A 17,381-nucleotide genomic window follows, 5' to 3' on the forward strand; every position below is an offset into this window, starting at 1 on the left:
CTTAAATCTGAGGGGCAGAGTTTGTAGTGAGCCAAGATTGCACCACTGCACTCCAGCCTGGGCCACAGAGCAAGACTGTGTCTCAAAAAAAAAAAAAAAAAAAAGTTTAAATAGAGATGGGATCTTACTATATTGCCCAGGCTGGTCTTGAACTCATAGGCTCCAGAGATACTCCTGCCTTGGCCTCCCAAAGTGCTGAGATTTATAGGTGTGAGCCACCATGCCTGGGCCTTATTTTTTAGAGTTTAATATCATCAGCTTTCTTCCATTTGAAAGACTCTCTTTGGTTACCTAGAAATTTTATTTTAGCTTTCATAAAAAGCTTTGCTTTGAAAGTGATCATTGAATTAATCTAAGGAAATATGAGTCTTAAGATACTGTGATGATGTTCATCTGCCTCAAATACTTTTTAAAAAGTTAATATTGTGTTCATGATGTATGACCAGTTTCTTTTGATTTATGAGCTTCAGATTTTGTGAATTTTGTGAATTTTGAGTGTGTCTGAAACAGACAGTGGTAGGAATAAAGTAATTTCTTTCCACATGAATCTTTCTATTTTTCAGTGTTTTCCAAAGAAAACATATTTGTGTACTGTATAATTCATAGTGGTTTTTTTTTGTTTGTTTGCCTAGGATAATGAAATAAAGTACATTGGGTCTTTTATTACATGGCTGATATTGTTTCTCTTGGCTGCTTTGTTTGTTTTGTTTTCTCTTAGAAAAATATCTCAAGTCTTGTATCTCAACTGCAGTAGCCTGAAAGGGGCAAGGAATTTTCTATTGGAAATGGCCAGGAAACTATACTGCATCAAAAGATTGAAGTCATAAAATAGCACAATTAATGACTGATACCAACCATAATATTGTTTCTTAAAGTTGTCTTAACACTGAAATAATTTTAAAAAATGGTTTTGGAGCCAGACACAGTGGCACGTGCCAGTAATCCCAGTTACTTGGGAGGCTCGGGCGGGAGGACTGCTTGAGCCCAGGAGTTTGAGACCAGCCTAGGCAACCTAACAAGACACCATTTCAAAAAGAAATAAACAAATGAGTAAACAATGGCTTTGAAATAAAATGTTGAAATGCAAGTAGTAGCTGGTGTAGCTGCAAAGAATATTTGTAAAAGGCACTTAATATACTGTTTCAGTGTCTTAAGTTACTATCCTGCTAGACTAAGCTTTGTGAAGGCAGGCACTGTTTCTGTTCTGTGCTTATTCCTCACTGCTTATCACAGTATGTGGGTAAATAAATGTTAGATGAATAAATGAACGAGTGACCTCTTAAACTGATGGCAGTGTCTTAAAATTAGTCACCTAGCAATGGAGCATTTTTTAGGATTATATATGTGAAATATATAACTTTTGATCTTTAACTTTTTTTTCTTTTGGGAAAACAGAGAAAGATGAAAATTTTAGCACAAAACTTTAGTATAAGATTACTGTAATCTTAGTGGTCTTGTTTAATGGCTTGCTAATGTCAGAGTTTTGAGGACGTGGATACAGTGAGAATATAACAAATTCATAATTATAATTTGCTGATTTTTAGATCAGACTCAATTTGTATGCTTGAATTTTATGTTTGTTAATACAAATAATTTGAAAGCCAATGTTAATACATCTCATAGCCTCAGTAATAAAGTTGACAGGATGACATGTTGCTACAAATCCATAAATGGTATGGCTTACTGTGTAGTTTGGTAGGACATAAGGTCCTTAAGGATAGGCATGTGTCTTTTTCATTTTTGTTTCTTTTTCACAGTACTTTTTAAAATAGTATCTATTAAAAATGAGAGGCTGGGCATGGTAGCTCACGCCTGTAGTCCCAGCACTTTTGGAAAGCTGAGGCAGGCAGATCGCTTGAGCCCAGGAGTTCGAGACCAGTTTGGGCAACGTGGAAAAACCCAAAAGTACAAAGAAATAAAAAAAAATACAAAAATTAGCCAGGTATGGTGGCACACGTCTGTAGTCCCAGCTACTTGGGAGGCTGAGGCGGGAGAATTGCTTGAGCCCGGGAGGTGGAGGCTGCAGTGAGCAGTGATCATGCCACTGCATGCCAGCCCAGGTGACAGAATGAGGTTGTGCCTCAAAAATAAATAAATAAAAACAAAATATGGGGCTGGGCATGTTGACTCATACCTGTAATCCCAGCACTTTGGGAGGCCGAGGCAGGTGGATCATTTGAGGCCATGAGTTCAAGAGCAGCCTGGCCAACATGGTGAAACCCCGTCTCTACTAAAAATACAAAAAAATTAGCTGGGCATGGTGGCGCATGCCTGTAGCCCCAGCTACTTGTGAGGCTGAGGCAGGAGAATCGCTTGAACCTGGGAGGCGGAGGTTGCAGTGAGCCAAGATCATGCCACTGCATTTCAGCCTGGAAGACAGAGCAAGACTCTGTCTCAAAACAAATAAATAAGATAAAATAAAATATATTAAAAATTTGCGTACAGTTGAAATCTCAAGAGAAAATCTACAACTATCTACTCCTTTATGGTATGACTAATTACGCTGGGCAATCAGTCTTTTTATTAATAGTAGAAAGAGGGTGAGTGTTAGATCTTGTTTGATACTGTCTATTTTATATAGCTCTTGTCAGACTCATCACTGGTTCTTGAATTCTCTGTTTCTTTGGGTTCTGTGAATGCTCTCACCTGTTTTTCTTCGTCCATTGTGCGTACCTCATTCTCAGTTTTTCTCTTCTAGTCTCCTTCTTTTTGGGCTCCTGCCGATCTGACTAACCTCAGCCCCAGTGTTTCCCTCTTTGTGCTCTGTGCTTCAGTCACTCTATACTATTTACAGTCCCCTGAATGTACTGTTTACATCTGTACATGCTTTTCCTCGTCAGCCTGGTTTAACCCTTGCCATTTAAGAACCACTCTGAGTATTTCATTTGTGAAGCTATTCCCAAGTAGAGGTCATCACCACTGCATGTTGTACATCTCTCTATTGTAGCTTTTACCATACCTTATTATAGATTTTCATCTATGAAACCACCTTTGCAATGAGCATGACAGAGAAGCCCAGCATGGTTGACTCCGCCTTCTAACCTCACAGGCGGGCTGTCCTTGCCCATTTCTGGGCATAGGCCAAACTAACCACGGGAAGAATTGAGTGTGTCATTTAACCTTGCAGCAAGGATGAAAACAGTCCCTCCCTTAAACTAACTCCCTTCTTGCTCAGGGACTGAAGCTGCCTTTGTAAAATTAATGAAAGCCGATGAGATTAGGATGATGGGAAGAGCCTGAAATTCTGCTAAGATATAGGGATAGTTAGACCATAACCAGCCATTGTTCTGGAGATCACAAGATTTATAACTTCCCCAATTGCTCCTACAGATAACATCTCTATTGTAGATCCTAAGATTGGTCTTTTGAGATGTTTTTCAGACTTCAGCATTCTGCTGATTGACGGACTCCACCCAGACCCATGATTCAGGACTCAACCAGTCTTCTTGTTGTTGTTGTTGTTGTTCCTCTCTTCTCTTCTCTCTCTCTTTTTTTTTTTTTAATGATTCAACCAGTCTTATGCCCCCACCCCAGAGGCAGACTCAACACACAAGGCCTGTTTTCTACACCTCTATGATTTCATCCCTAACCCGTTAGCATTCCCCATTCCCTGTCCCCCTGCCTGCTGAACTGTCCTTGAAAAGCCCTTCTCCCCGAACTTGTAGGGAGGCTGATTTGAGTAATATCCTGTTCTTTTGCTTGGCTAGCTCTGTGTTTGTAACCTCTTTCCCCACTGCTGTCATTCATACTGCTGTCTCTGAATCAGTTCTATCTATGCAGCAGGCAAGAAGAACCCATCGGGTGGCTACATCTGTCTAGGTATATTTTTCTTACTAGACCATCCACTTCTTGAGGGCCTGGCAATAGTAAACATTTGTTCTTTTTCCATGATGGATAAGTAAGGAATTTAGGATAGCTGTGTTAAAATAGCTCCTATCTTCAGAGATGGTTTTTCAAGCCAGAGCACGAAAGGTATCATCTGAAATAGTTAAGAAGGTCACAGAGCTAATACATGATGTACCAGCAGTCCCAACCTTTTTGGCACCAGGGACTGGTTTCTTGGAAGATCATTTTTCCACAGACTGGAGGACAGGGGATGGTTTTGGGATGATTCAAGTACATTACATTTATCATTAGATTCTCATAAGGAGTGTGCAGCCTAGATCCCTCCAATGCACAGTTCACAGTAGGGTTTGTGCTACTATGAGAATCTAATGCTGCCGCTGATCTGACAGGAGGTGGAGCTCAGGTGGTAATGCTTGCTTGCCCGCTACTCACCTCCTGTCGTGCAGCCAGGTTTCTAACAGGCCACAGACTGGCAGTGGCCCATGAACAGGCAAATAGATGGTACAGTTTTCCGAAGAGCATATCCATTCTAAGGATTCCTAATCTCTAGAAATTTTAGATCACAGTGACATGCTCCTTTAGTATCTTCAGCCATGCTTGGTAAATAAATATTGTTGCTGTGGTTAAGCCATAGTTTTTGTACTTGTTGAGTGTATTAGTTCTCACACTGCTATAAAGACACACAGGAGACTGGGTAATTTATAAAGAAAAGAGCTTTCATCAGCTAATGATTCTGTAGGCTGTGCAGGCTTCTTCTTCCTTGGGAAACATACAATCATAGTGAAAGACAAAGGGGAAGCAAGCACATCTCCACATGGCTGGCAGGAGAACAACCAGGTCTCATGAGAACTTACTATCACAAGAACAGCAAGGGGGAAATGTACCCCATGATTCAGTCATGCCCCACCAGGCCCCTCCTTCAACACTGGGGATTATAATTCAACTTGAAATTTGGTTGTGGACACAGAGCCAAACCATATCATTGAGTATATGAAAGCACTGGTTATCTTAAGTATCAAAATAAACCGACGTTGCATAATAGTTTGTTCTTTGGTCTTAGGAAAGTTATCCTGAATTAGTCCAGTGTGGGTTGATGATGTATATCCAGTTCTGATCCAGAAGCTGTCTGATGGTCCAAATAGGATGCTAAGGAGGGAGCAGAAACTTTGAGAGCTTTGTGGTTTGATATATAATTAGTAAGTGAGCCGTTGGGAACAAAAAAACTTTGATAATGAATAATCAGCTAGCTGAGAAGCTAACACTAAAATTCCCAAACAGTATAGGATCAAGAAAAATGGAGACATGTACCAGTAGGATATTGATTCAAGTATACCTATAAAGCCCAATTTGCAAAAGCTAATTTATTTCTGCCATTTATATATGAGCAACTCATACTTCCACCCCAATCTTAAAGTAAATAGTATTTTTCTAGACTGTCCAATAATTTGAGGAGTGTTCCTAAGGCCCCTTACATGATGAGATATAGTAACCCTCACTCTCATAAAGGCTCTTGACCAAGTTCTTCCTCTAAACGTTTTTCTTTTTCCTGGTAAACTACCTCAGATATTTAGCTAACCTTGTAATCTTAAAATCAGGTTTTAAAAGCCACCCTATCCTCTTAGGTGTCTAACATAGGTGTCTTGACGTCTGCAGGCTCTTGTCATGTGATTTTCTTGCTCTTATTCACTAGGTGGTGGCAGAGCATAGAGGCAGTGATTGGGTTCCTCTTCCCTGTCTGACCGTGGTGGGTTCCTCTTCCCTGTCTAGCCATGGTGGTTTCCCCGTCCCTGTCTGACCGTGGTGGGTTCCCCGTCCCTGTCTGACCGTGGTGGGTTCCCCCTCCCTGTCTGACCGTGGCGGGTTCCCCCTCCCTGTCTGACCGTGGCGGGTTCCCCCTCCCTGTCTGGCCGTGGCGGGTTCCCCCTCCCTGTCTGGCCGTGGTGGGTTCCCCCTCCCTGTCTGGCCGTGGTGGGTTCCTCTTCCCTGTCTGGCCGTGGTGGGTTCCCCGTCCCTGTCTGGCCGTGGTGGGTTCCCCCTCCCTGTCTGGCCGTGGTGGGTTCCCCCTCCCTGTCTGGCCGTGGTGGGTTCCCCCTCCCTGTCTGGCCGTGGTGGGTTCCCCCTCCCTGTCTGGCCGTGGTGGGTTCCCCCTCCCTGTCTGGCCGTGGTGGGTTCCTCTTCACTGTCTGGCCGTGGTGGGTTCCTCTTCGCTGTCTAGCCGTGGGGGTACACTCGCAGTAGTAGTGCACATTGTCCAGTTGTGAAAAAGGTGGAACTTCTCAGAGGCACATGACAGCCAGTGATTTTGCCTTGTCTACTTTAAGAGAACCCCTGAGGATGATTGAAATGACTCTTTGAAAAGAATCAGTTTGTCTCAGGCTGAAGGAAAATAGAAAAGACAGAACATTTCCACTTGGACGGCATGAGTGTTGTTGGTATTGAGGTTGCTATTCAGACACCATTGAAACATTTCATTGAAACATTTGAAGGATGGAGCAAAATGATAAGATATATTTCTACACTTGGACTTTGGCTGTATTCATGGATTTGATTATTAATATATTTAGAGCTTTCCTCGTTCCAAAAGATCCATGCTCTTTGGTTCTGGATTGGTTGCTTGCGGATAGTGGTAAAAATAGAGCCTTCTTTTTTAAAATGGAGGGAGCAGGAATTGCTTTCTTGCTGTTGACTGCTTGTCCCAGGAGGTTCTACCCAACAAGTGACCGAATTGCCTCTCTTATATAATAAAACATAGCTAAGTTCAGCAGCCTCTCTTATATCATAAAGCATAGCTAAGTTTTGGAGTCTCTCTTATATAATAAAACATAGCTAAGTTCAGGAGCCTCTCTTATATCATAAAGCATAGCTAAGTTTTGGAGTCTCTCTTATATAACAAAGCATAGCTGAGTTTGGGAGTCTCTCTTATATCATAAAGCTTAGCTAAGTTTGGGAGCCTCTCTTATACCATAAATCATAGCTGAGTTTGGGAGCCTCTCTTACATAATAAAGCATAACTGAGTTCGGGAACCTCTCTTATATAATAAAGCGTAGCTAAGTTCGGGAGCCTCTCATATAATACAATATCTCATATAATAAAGTATAGCTTTATTCGGGAGCCTCTCATATAATAAAGTATAGCTCATATAATAAAGTATAGCTAAGTTCGGGAGCCTCTCATATAATGAAGTGTAGCTAAGTTCGGGAGCCTCTCATATAATAAAGTGTAGCTAAGTTCGGGAGCCTCTCTTATATCATAAAGCATAGCTGAGTTCAGGAGGCTCTCTTATATAATAAAGCATAGCTAAGTTTGGGAGTTGATTGCTGCTATGTTCATTGTTCAGTCTTTACAACAATAGGACTTACTCTTAAGAGCGTAATATTGGTGATTTCTTGTTTTGGAATATTCTGATTTCTCTGTCAAAAGCCTGTGTTCCTGTGAAATCCAAAGCAGAATTCCAAAGGTTGGTGGAAATGATTAAGGTTCGGCCTCTGCCATAGGTTACTGCTGTATGTTTACATTGTACGCCCCTCAGTATTGGTGTTCTGACATGATGATCTTGTCTGTGCAGTGAGGTTAAACTGTGGGGTTAAACTTCCTTTCGTTATGGCAAGGAGGTACACAGGAGTTCTCTCACAGTGTATATTGGTCAGAAATAGCTGTTTGGATTCTATTCTTAAAGGAAATTAATACTTACATTCAAATGTGTTAGAGATCTTGGGTTTTATCAGTTATACATACTACATAGCTGTGCTATATATGAGTTAGTTTGCCTAATATTTTAGGTACTTACTGATAAGAGTAATCAGAAAACATACATGATTGTCCTACTAGTATCATTTCTTCCTTGAAGGACATAAGGATAACAGTTATTTATTAGGATGTGACACCAGAGAGGAGTCATTTAACTGATTAGATTTTCTTTACTTTCTGTTTCTGTGAAATAAAAGCAAAGCTAAGAAAGATGGAATCCATGTGGAAAAATCCTTTGCTTCTTTCTAGCCATTAATGCTAGTTTTCAGTTTTAACCATAGATGTCACCAAAGCATAGAAAGTAGTTCAGAATTAGAAATAAGACAATTGTTTTTAGGTTTTTTTAATAAAGACAGGGTCTTGCTCTCTTGCATAGGCTGGAGTGCAGTGGCGCAATCTCGGCACACTGCAGCCTCACCTCCCAGGGTCAAGCAGTCCTCCTACCTCAGCCTCCAAGTAGCTGGGATAACAGGTGCCTGCCACCATGCGTGGCTAATTAAAAATTTTTTTTTTTTTAGAGATGGGGGTCATGCTGTGTTGCTCAGGCTGGTCCCAAACTCCTGGGTTCAAACAGTCCTCCTACTTTGGCCTCTCAAAGTGCCAAGATTATAGGTATGAGCCAGTAGGCAATTCTATGCCTAGCCTGTAATTTTATCTAATATTATAAATTTCTCATGCTGTTACATCTCATGATGTAACTTTTTGAGAAATATTACATCAATAGACAAAGTGCTTATATTAAAATGTATTGCTTCGGTTGAGATAAATAGATGAAGTCCTTTTTGAAGATGAGCTAATTATGATGCTTCTCTTAGTAATTTTGTGATGTATGTAGGAATCCTGAACACAGGATCAGGCAGCCTCGGTTCAAATTCTGGTTCTGTCACTGAGTAACTGTATTATAATGGTCAAGCTTAAACATTTTTTTAGTTAGTTTTTCAAAAAAAGAACTTCATTGAGATATAATTCACATCTCATATACTTCACTCATTTAAATTGTATAGTTCTGTGTTTTTTTTTAAACGTAGTCTCAGAGTTGTTTAGCCATCACCTATTTTAGAACATTTTCCTTCTTTCTAAAAGAAAACTTGTTCTCATTATATGGATTATATAATTACTCAGTATTTAACGATTTGAGGGACTACCAGATTGTTTCCTAAGTGATACACCATTTTACATTCCCACCAGCAAGTATGAGGGTTCTTTCTTCTCATTTTTGCCAACACTTGTTATTCTCTGTTTTTTAAACTATAGCCTTCTAGTGTGTTTGAAGTCGCCTATCTTTGTGGTTTTGATTTGTATTTCCATAATAATTAATGATGTTGAACATCTTTTTATATGCTTATTGACTATTTGTATATCTTCTTTTAGTGAAATGTTTCTTTATTCTAATTGACTTTTTTTTTCCTCTTTTCTTTTTTTTTTTTTTTTTTTTTTTTTTGCTGTTGAACCATCTCTAGAAACTAGTACCTTCAAGGCCGGGCATGGTGGGCTCACACGTATAATTCCAGAGCTTTTGAAGGTGGAGGTGGGAGAATGACTTGAGGCCTGGAGTTCGAGGCCAGCCTGGGCAACAAAATGAGACCACATCTCTATAAAAAAATTAAAAAATTAGCTGGATGTGGTGGTGTGTTCTTGTAGTCCCAGCTACTCGGGAGGTGAAGCTGGGAGGATCACTTGAGCACAGGAGATTGAGACTGCAGTGAGCCACACTGCATTCCAGCCTGGGCAAGAGAGTGAGACCTTGTATCTAAAAATCCCCTCAAAAGTAGTCTTTCATAATGGAGTTATTGTAAGGATTGAAATAATTAATATATGTGAAATACTTAGCTTAGCACAGTACCTGACACATAGTAAATGCTCCTCTAATGTTGGTTATTATTGTTATTATTGCTTGAAGTAATTCTTTCATGTGTTTAATGCTTCCTGATCATTCTATTTTAATTCTTCTGATATGAGTTGTGAAAAAAAATCTTCAACTCCCATTTTCACCAACCTTGGTCCTTCCTACATGTGTTCAATTGTTCATTTGTTCATTTATCCTTCATTTAACAAGCATTTACTGAATGCCTATTATGTGTCATTCACATATTTTGTGAGAGAACCTGATACTGCAAACTGGAAAAAAAAGGATGAAAGTCTGGAGGGAAATTCAAATGATAGTTGGAGAGCAATGAATGCTTTATTGTAGGTGTTTGCAAGCTTTGGTGAAGTATTCAGAGAAGGGTTTGGCGATAAGCTGAAACTTGAAGGATGAGTGGGAGTTTCTGATGCAAATATTGAGGTCAGTGTTATGGATAGTGCAAGGGTATGTTCAAAGGCATAGGAATTTGAAGACATTGAATGTTGAGGGTAAGATGAGAATTATAGGATGCTGCCATGGGTCGTGCTGATAGGAGTTGGGAATATGATATGAACAGCTGGAGAGAGGGAAGTACCAAATAGGAAAGCACCTCTCTTGTTTCTGGACCTTTAATGCTCAAAAAATTCTTCTCTGTCTCCTTTTTAAATATTTAGCTTTTCATTATGAAATGTGTTACTTTCCATTATCAAATGTCCCTCCTTGTCTCTAGTAATATTTGTGTCTTAAAGTGTTTTTTGTTTGATATTAATATAGTCACTGCAGCATTCTTATGGTTACGGAGTTGTTTTGAACTTGTTTATATCTTTGAATCTAGTGTATATCTCCTATAGACAGAATATAGTCTAGTCTTCATTTTTTGTTTTCTTTTCCTTTCCCCTCCTGTCTCCTCTGCCTTCCTCTCTCTCTCCCTCCCCTCCCCTCCCTCCCTCCTTCCCTCCCTTCTTTCTTTCCTTCCTTCCTTCCTTCTTTCCTTCCTTCCTTCCTTCCTTCCTTCTCTGTCTCTCTTTCTCTCTTTTTCTCTTTCTCTCTTTCTCTCTTTTACTCTTTTGAGATAAGGTCTCACTTGGTTTCTCAGGCTGGAGTGCAGTGGTGCAATCAAAGCTCACTGTAGCATCTGTCTCCTGGGTGCAAGCAGTTCTCCTACTTAAGTCTCCCATGTAGCTAGGAATACAGGTGCATGCCACTGTGCCTTTTTTTTTTTTTTTTTTTTTTTTGCAGAGATAGAGTCTTGCTTAGATGCCCAGGCTGGTCTTGAACTCCTGGCCTCAAGTGATCCTCTCACTTTGACCTCCGAAAGTGTTGAAATTATAGACATGAGCCATCGCACCCAGCTGAATCTTGCTTTTAAAACTCCGGTCTGATGGTCTTTTCCTTTTGATATAAATGTTTGGTACATTCATGTTTAATATAATTTTTGATATGGTTGGATTTATGTCTGCCATTTTGATTTTTATTTTCTATATATTTCATTTCTTTTTTGTCTTCTTCGGTTCTTTTATTACATTTGTGTTAAATATTTTTGGAGCGTACCATTTTAATTCATCTGTTAATTTTTTTTAAAGTCATCTTTTTTTTTTTTTGAGTGATTGCTCTAGTGCTGTACTGCCCACTGCAGTAGCCACTAGCTACATGTGGCTGTTGTGCACTTGAAATATAGCTAGTCTGAATTTATATGTGCTAAGGTGAAATACAAATCAGATTTCAATGACTTAATAGGGAATGTAAAATATTCATAATTTTTGTATTGATTACATGTTGTCATACTTTGGATATATTGGATTAAATAAAAAAAGTTTCATGTTTTAAAAAACCTTTAAAATATTACTAGAAAATTAAAAATTACATATATGACTTATATTTGTGGTTCTCATATATTTGTTGGATAGCATTGCTTTAAGGATTACAGGATGAATCTTGAACATATCATAATCTGAAAGTTTTACAGTTACTTAATCTAGTGAATTATGGTAACTTTGTTCCCAGATAGCTTCATCCCCCTCCACCCCACATTGTGCTATTTTTGTCATGTATTGTCCATCTATATATGTTATACACTGAATAATGGTTTTTACCTTAAGCCAATCTTAGAATTTTTAAATAAATTAAAAATACAGTACATAGTATACAGGCTTTTATATTTACCTACATATCAACAATTTCCAGTGTTCCTTCTTACGGAGTTTACTTTTTTTTTTTTTTTTTTTTGAGACAGAATCTTGCTCTGTCACCCAGGCTGGAGTGCAGTGGCATGATCATAGCTCACTGTAGCCGTGAACTCCTGGGCTCAAAGGATCCTCCTGCCACTTGCCCTAAATTGGACTATAGCGTTAGGGAGCCAAAGGTAAGGTTTTTCCCTTTTTGTCTCCCACCACATTTGCTACTTTAGCTGATAAAGACCTGGAGTTTTGCCCCCCATCCCGCATCAGATGTGCCCCTTCTGGTAGCAAAGATACTGGCTTTTGCAGATAGCCCCAAGTTTGTCAAACTATGGTTTTCACCACTGCAGCTGAGTATAGGATAGAAGCAGCCTGAGGCAAGGAGGTCCCCTAGAAACTGACTTCAACCTCTAGGTGATTTTCAAGAATGAATGCTTTTTAATTTGTTCTCTGCTTTGTTCTATTTTCAGTGCTCTGAAATGTTATTTTTAATATAATTTTTTTTCCAAATTTTATAGTTGTTTTATATAGTAACGAATTACTGACTTCTCCACATAGCTGTAACTAGAAGTCCTTCAGAACTCTTACTTTTCCTTCAGGTTTTCTTCCTCCAAGGAGCCTTCCCTGCCTCATACTGCTGCTTTGCTTCAGTTCTCTCTGCTCTGTGTTCTGGTAACATCCTGTGCTTTCTATTGTCAGATTAATTGTCTTTATGCTAGACTGTAAGCTCCAGAAAGCCAGGTGCTTTTAAAATATTACATTTCTTTCTAAACACAATGCCTGGCACATGGTAACAAATATCTGTGGAATGAATAAATGTTAAACTGGGATTTTGAATCTGGTTTTGTACCATGTTCACTTTAAATGCTGAGGGCCAACTGTGAGGTACTTAATACATTAAATGTTTTGCATATTTTATTTTATTTACTCCTTAAAACAAAGTTAACAGTGTTGCCTCCATGTTATAGATAAGAAGTCTGAAGCTAGAAAAGTTAACTAAGTTGTCCTCAGCCCTATAAATATTAAGTGTGAAGCCAAGATGCTCAGTCCATGTCTAAAGCCCATACCGTATACCATATGCTAAGTACGTTGCCTCATGCAGTGGTTAGAAGGGATGTTTATCCACAGTCACAGTTATTTTCATTTAAAGGAAGCTTCTAAATGGTAATATTATTTCTTAATAGTATTTCTGAGCACTGCCCTTTACCCATGTGCAAAGCAGTCTGCTTGCTGTATTCTCTATCTGTTTTTCTTCTGGGTTTTTCATGAGAGTCATATAACATAGGTAGTTCCCCAAAGGATATTAATGTACTGGCCTATACCTCGAAGACTCTTCCTTATTGTATAGTCCCTTTTTCATATTCTGTGCACAAAAAGATTTGTTTTTTTGATACCAGAAAGTATAACATTGTATAACATAGGATCGTATAACAATCCTGTAATGTATAACATAGGATTCACATCATACACGGCGGGAGGGGTAAACTATGTAATAAGTGGTCAATTTCTCCCACCCTTTCTCTCATTGTCAAGTTGTCCATAGAGAGCAAGAGGTAAAACATAGTCTGTTGTTCTTGGGTCAGTCTCAGTTCTTATATGGACTCCTCAGTAACACGAGTGACTGACAATTGCTTTTTTTTTTTTTTTAACAATTAAAAGATAACAGAGGTGAAATCTCACTATTGGCCAGGATGGTCTGGAGCATCTGGCCTCAGGCAATCTTCCTGCCACAGCCTACCAAAAGTGCTGGGATTACAGGCACGCGCCACTGCACCTGGCTGGCAATTGCTTTTTTTATCAACTTTAGCCCCTCTTTGTTCCTCCTGCTCCCTGGATAAAAATTATTAAAATGTTTAGTCTACCGGTAATCTTTGGTTCCTGACAACATTGAATTCAGAAAAGACTTGTGTTTTCTTTACCTTCTCCCATATCACCCAGCAGAAAACACAAACTCTATAGCAAGTTCATTTTAACTCCCCTTTTCAGAAATGCCCAGTTTCCTAGAGTACACATTCTCCTTTTGCTGTAGCAAGCCAATAAACCTAATTGGTGGTCTTTTGGCACTGGGCTTTCGCACCTGCAGATAAGATGTATGTATTCTAGGCCAGACGTTGTGGCTCACGCCTGTAATCCCAGCACTTTGGGAGGCCAAGGCGAGCTGATCATGAGGTCAGGAGATTGAGACCATCCTGGCTAACATGGTGAAACCCCGTCTCTACTAAAAATACAAAAAATTAGCTGTGCGTGGTGGCTGGCGCCTGTAGTCCCAGCTACTAGGGAGGCTGAGGCAGGAGAATGGCGTGAACCCAAGAGGCGGAGTTTGCAGTGAGCCGAGATCGCGCCACTGCACTCCAACCTGGGTGAAAAAGCAGAAAAAAAAAAAAAAAAAAAAAAAAGATGTATGTATTCTACTGCCTTCCTACTCAAAGTATGGTCTATGGACGGGAGGCATCAGCATCACCTGGAAGCTTGTTACAAGTGCAGAAAAGCCCCACTTTCAGACCTACTGAGTTAGAATCTGCATTTTTAGTGATTGTGTTTGTTTTAAACAAAGTGATTTGTTTGAAAAGCACTGCTCTACACAATTCCCACTTTTGATGGTCCATGTCTATTTTATTTCTTGTTCATAGACAAAATAATGCACAGTTTGGAGGGCAGTACTATTTATACGGGGTTCTTTACTGAATTCTTTCACTCAGATAATTCTTTTTATTTCCTTTACTGGAAACATTTCTAGTGTTAATTTTAAGTTATAGAAGGTGGGTCCTTTCTCTCCTGGGAATATGACTTAATGCAGTATACAGAGATTTGAGGTGGAAGCAGAAATGCAGTAAGGCTTTAAGTTCTTAATATTTATAAAATACTTTAAAAGCCCATAGTGCCATGTGAATTTTAAGTGTTAAGAATAAATTGAAATACTTAGGAAATGTGTATATCTTAAGTATACTTAGGAAATGAGCATATCCTAAGTATTTCAATTTATTCCTAGTACTTAAGATTCTCATGTAGTTCTCTGTCTCAAATGTTACACGCTCATCATTCGCTCAGATCAATTTTCAAGTAAGTACTGTGTTATGCACATAGTTTAAATAATTTACCAATTAAATTCAGTTTGAAAGACATGCTGGAGACAAAAGATAAATTTTCAATATTTGAGCACATAGGAAAAACCTAGTCTTGTAAGATTTTATCCAGTAAAATTCTCGGGCAGAAAATACCTAAGCTTTATCCTGCATGATTTTAATTTGTTTCATTTTTTTAAACATATGAATGAAAGATTGCTTTATTATGCATTTGGTGAGATATTTATCACTGTGTAAGTCCTAGAGAATATTATGTAATGTCCCATGGGTGAAATATTTCTGAGGTATGAAGAAAATCAGCTCAATTCAGCTACTAAAAATAATGTCTTTTGACAGATAGTAAATAGGAGAATCAATTAACTACCTTAGTTGTCTTTTACTGAGCTGTTACAGTATGTTTTCCATTATAATTTCTCTTCCAAACCTAGGCTTTTTAAGGACAGTAATTGTGATACTTTTATTGATATATATACACACATAAAATTTCTATTTTTAGGGCAGGTGCAGTGGCTCACACCTGTAATCTCAGCACTTTGGGTGGCCAAGGCGGGCAGATCACTTGAGGTGAGGAGTTTGACAACAGCCTGGCCAACATGGTGAAACCTTGTCTCTACTAAGAATACAAAAAATTAGTTGGGCATGATGGCACGCACCTGTAATCCCAGCTTCTTGGGAGGCTGAGGCAGGAGAATCGCTTGAACCCAGGAGGCGGAGGTTGCAGTGAGCCGAGATCATGCTACTGCATTCCAGCCTGGGTGACAGAGTGAAACTCTGTCTCAAAAAAAAAAAAAAAAATTCTGTTTCTAAATATAATCTTATTTTGTTTAATGGTTACATTTTCTTTTTTTGTGTGTGTCCATCTCTGTTTAGAACATTATGGGACCTGATTTTTCTAAATTTAGTCTCAACCTATACATGAAATGGAAACTCTGAAGGTTTATGAGACCTGATTTTAGGGAAAGATGAAGAAACACATTATTTAGCCTGACAGAAAAAGATATCTGAAGGATAATTATCTGTCAGCTTCCATATTATAATATTGCTCCAAAATAGATGCATTTTATTTTCTAGTTTACCCAGAAGAAAATATTTCATATAAGATACATATATAGTGAAAGTGAGTCATTCCATTTTCCATCCTCCTTTTTTTATTTTTTTAATGGTTGTCTTGTCTAAGACAACCTGTATCTTTTGACACCACCTTCTTTATCAGGTTCTCCTATTAAATGCCTGCAGTCCCCACAAGGTGTCTACTCTCTGACACTAATCAGACTCACCATTCCAGATCTTTTAATTTTATTTCATGCCTTTGTGTTTCCCTTGACTATAAATGTTTCTGCTTTATCTTGCACTTCCTCTTCATGTATTGAAGATATCAATAATAGAGTGAAAGCTAGCATGCTTGTAATATATTTAACATGGCAGGAGAAACAAACATGTTGGCATTTATTCTGGCCTAAGAAAAAGGAGCAGGGTTTTGCTGAAAGGAGTTATTTGTTAACTTTGGTAGATTAACCAAGCAAATACATGGGCAAAAGGGCAAGAGGAAAGATAAGCACAATGAGATGCTTACTCATGGTAGTTGTGGACCAACAGCTGGGGTGTGTGTCTAGAGGTCCTTCTGGGATTGAACTGAAAGGTCATCTGTTTTGTACCCATTCAGTTGAGTGGTTTGTCCTTTGATGAGCCCGAAATGCCTTTTGGTAGTGCTGTTTTGTGTATTCAGATGATAATATTAAGCTTCAAGTTTTTGCTACTATTCTTAGTCATTTTCTCCTATGATCAGTGCTAAAACTTTGCAAAGTACTCAGTGTGAAATGAGGGTTGGCTGTGGGGATGGCAGTTCTTTGTATGAACCTATGTGGTCTTTCTTATGAATCTTACCATTAAATTGAGCTATCTGAATCACTGATTCATTCACTAAGTATTTGTAGAGCACCTGTTATGTGCTTGCTCCTGTACCAGGTACTGATAGAGACATGGATCCATCCTTAGTTGAAGGGGGCTACGTAAAGAACACACGAGGAAGCCGCTAAATAGAACAGTGAAATAGTCACCTAGCGAATGGAGGACTCCATTGTGACTTACACAGTTTATCTATAAGTTTAAACATTCAGGGATGCCAGACTGTATTGGCAGCTGTCTTTTGGGAAAGACAGATGTACTTTGGAAAATCCGCTATAAAACATGTTTTAAAAGCATTTACTATTTTTACTTCTCACTTTCTTTCAAAATTGCTCCATTGAGGGGAAACGTGACCTTAAAAACCAGTTTAAAGTTTTTAGGAGTAACAGGTTATTAGGGAAATAATAAGCGTTTGGCTGTCTGTGGCCGGAGAGCACTGTGTACTACTTTCATAACTTGATAACTCACTTTGGCCTTTATTCTTGCCTGCTTTTCCCCGATCATGAATCTTTCTTGTGTACCTGGTAGTACATTCGTACTTCTCTTTTAGTCTGAGTATTTTTAATCCCTACTCTTCTTTGGCTATATTCTTACCCTTTACCAATAATTATTACCCTATATTGTATGATTTACTAAAACCTTATATATTTCACATTTGAAGCTTCATGTTGGTGACATAAATTAGACATTCTTTTTCTAGGTTTACAAAATTTATATAAAAAATGAGTACCAATGTTTAATTTTCAACTTATTAAGTAATTAGACTGATTACAATGCTG

At 38.7% G+C, this 17,381-nt stretch overlaps 1 protein-coding gene across 4 annotated transcripts in view; it reads left to right on the top strand.

The window, feature by feature from the left end:
• SMYD3 (SET and MYND domain containing 3) overlaps window positions 1–17,381 on the top strand; it is a 749,014-nt gene that overhangs the window by 106,571 nt on the left and 625,062 nt on the right. The window lies entirely within an intron of this gene.

Source organism: Pongo abelii, chromosome 1, assembly GCF_028885655.2.
Source record: "Pongo abelii isolate AG06213 chromosome 1, NHGRI_mPonAbe1-v2.0_pri, whole genome shotgun sequence".
Lineage (NCBI taxonomy): Eukaryota > Metazoa > Chordata > Mammalia > Primates > Hominidae > Pongo > Pongo abelii.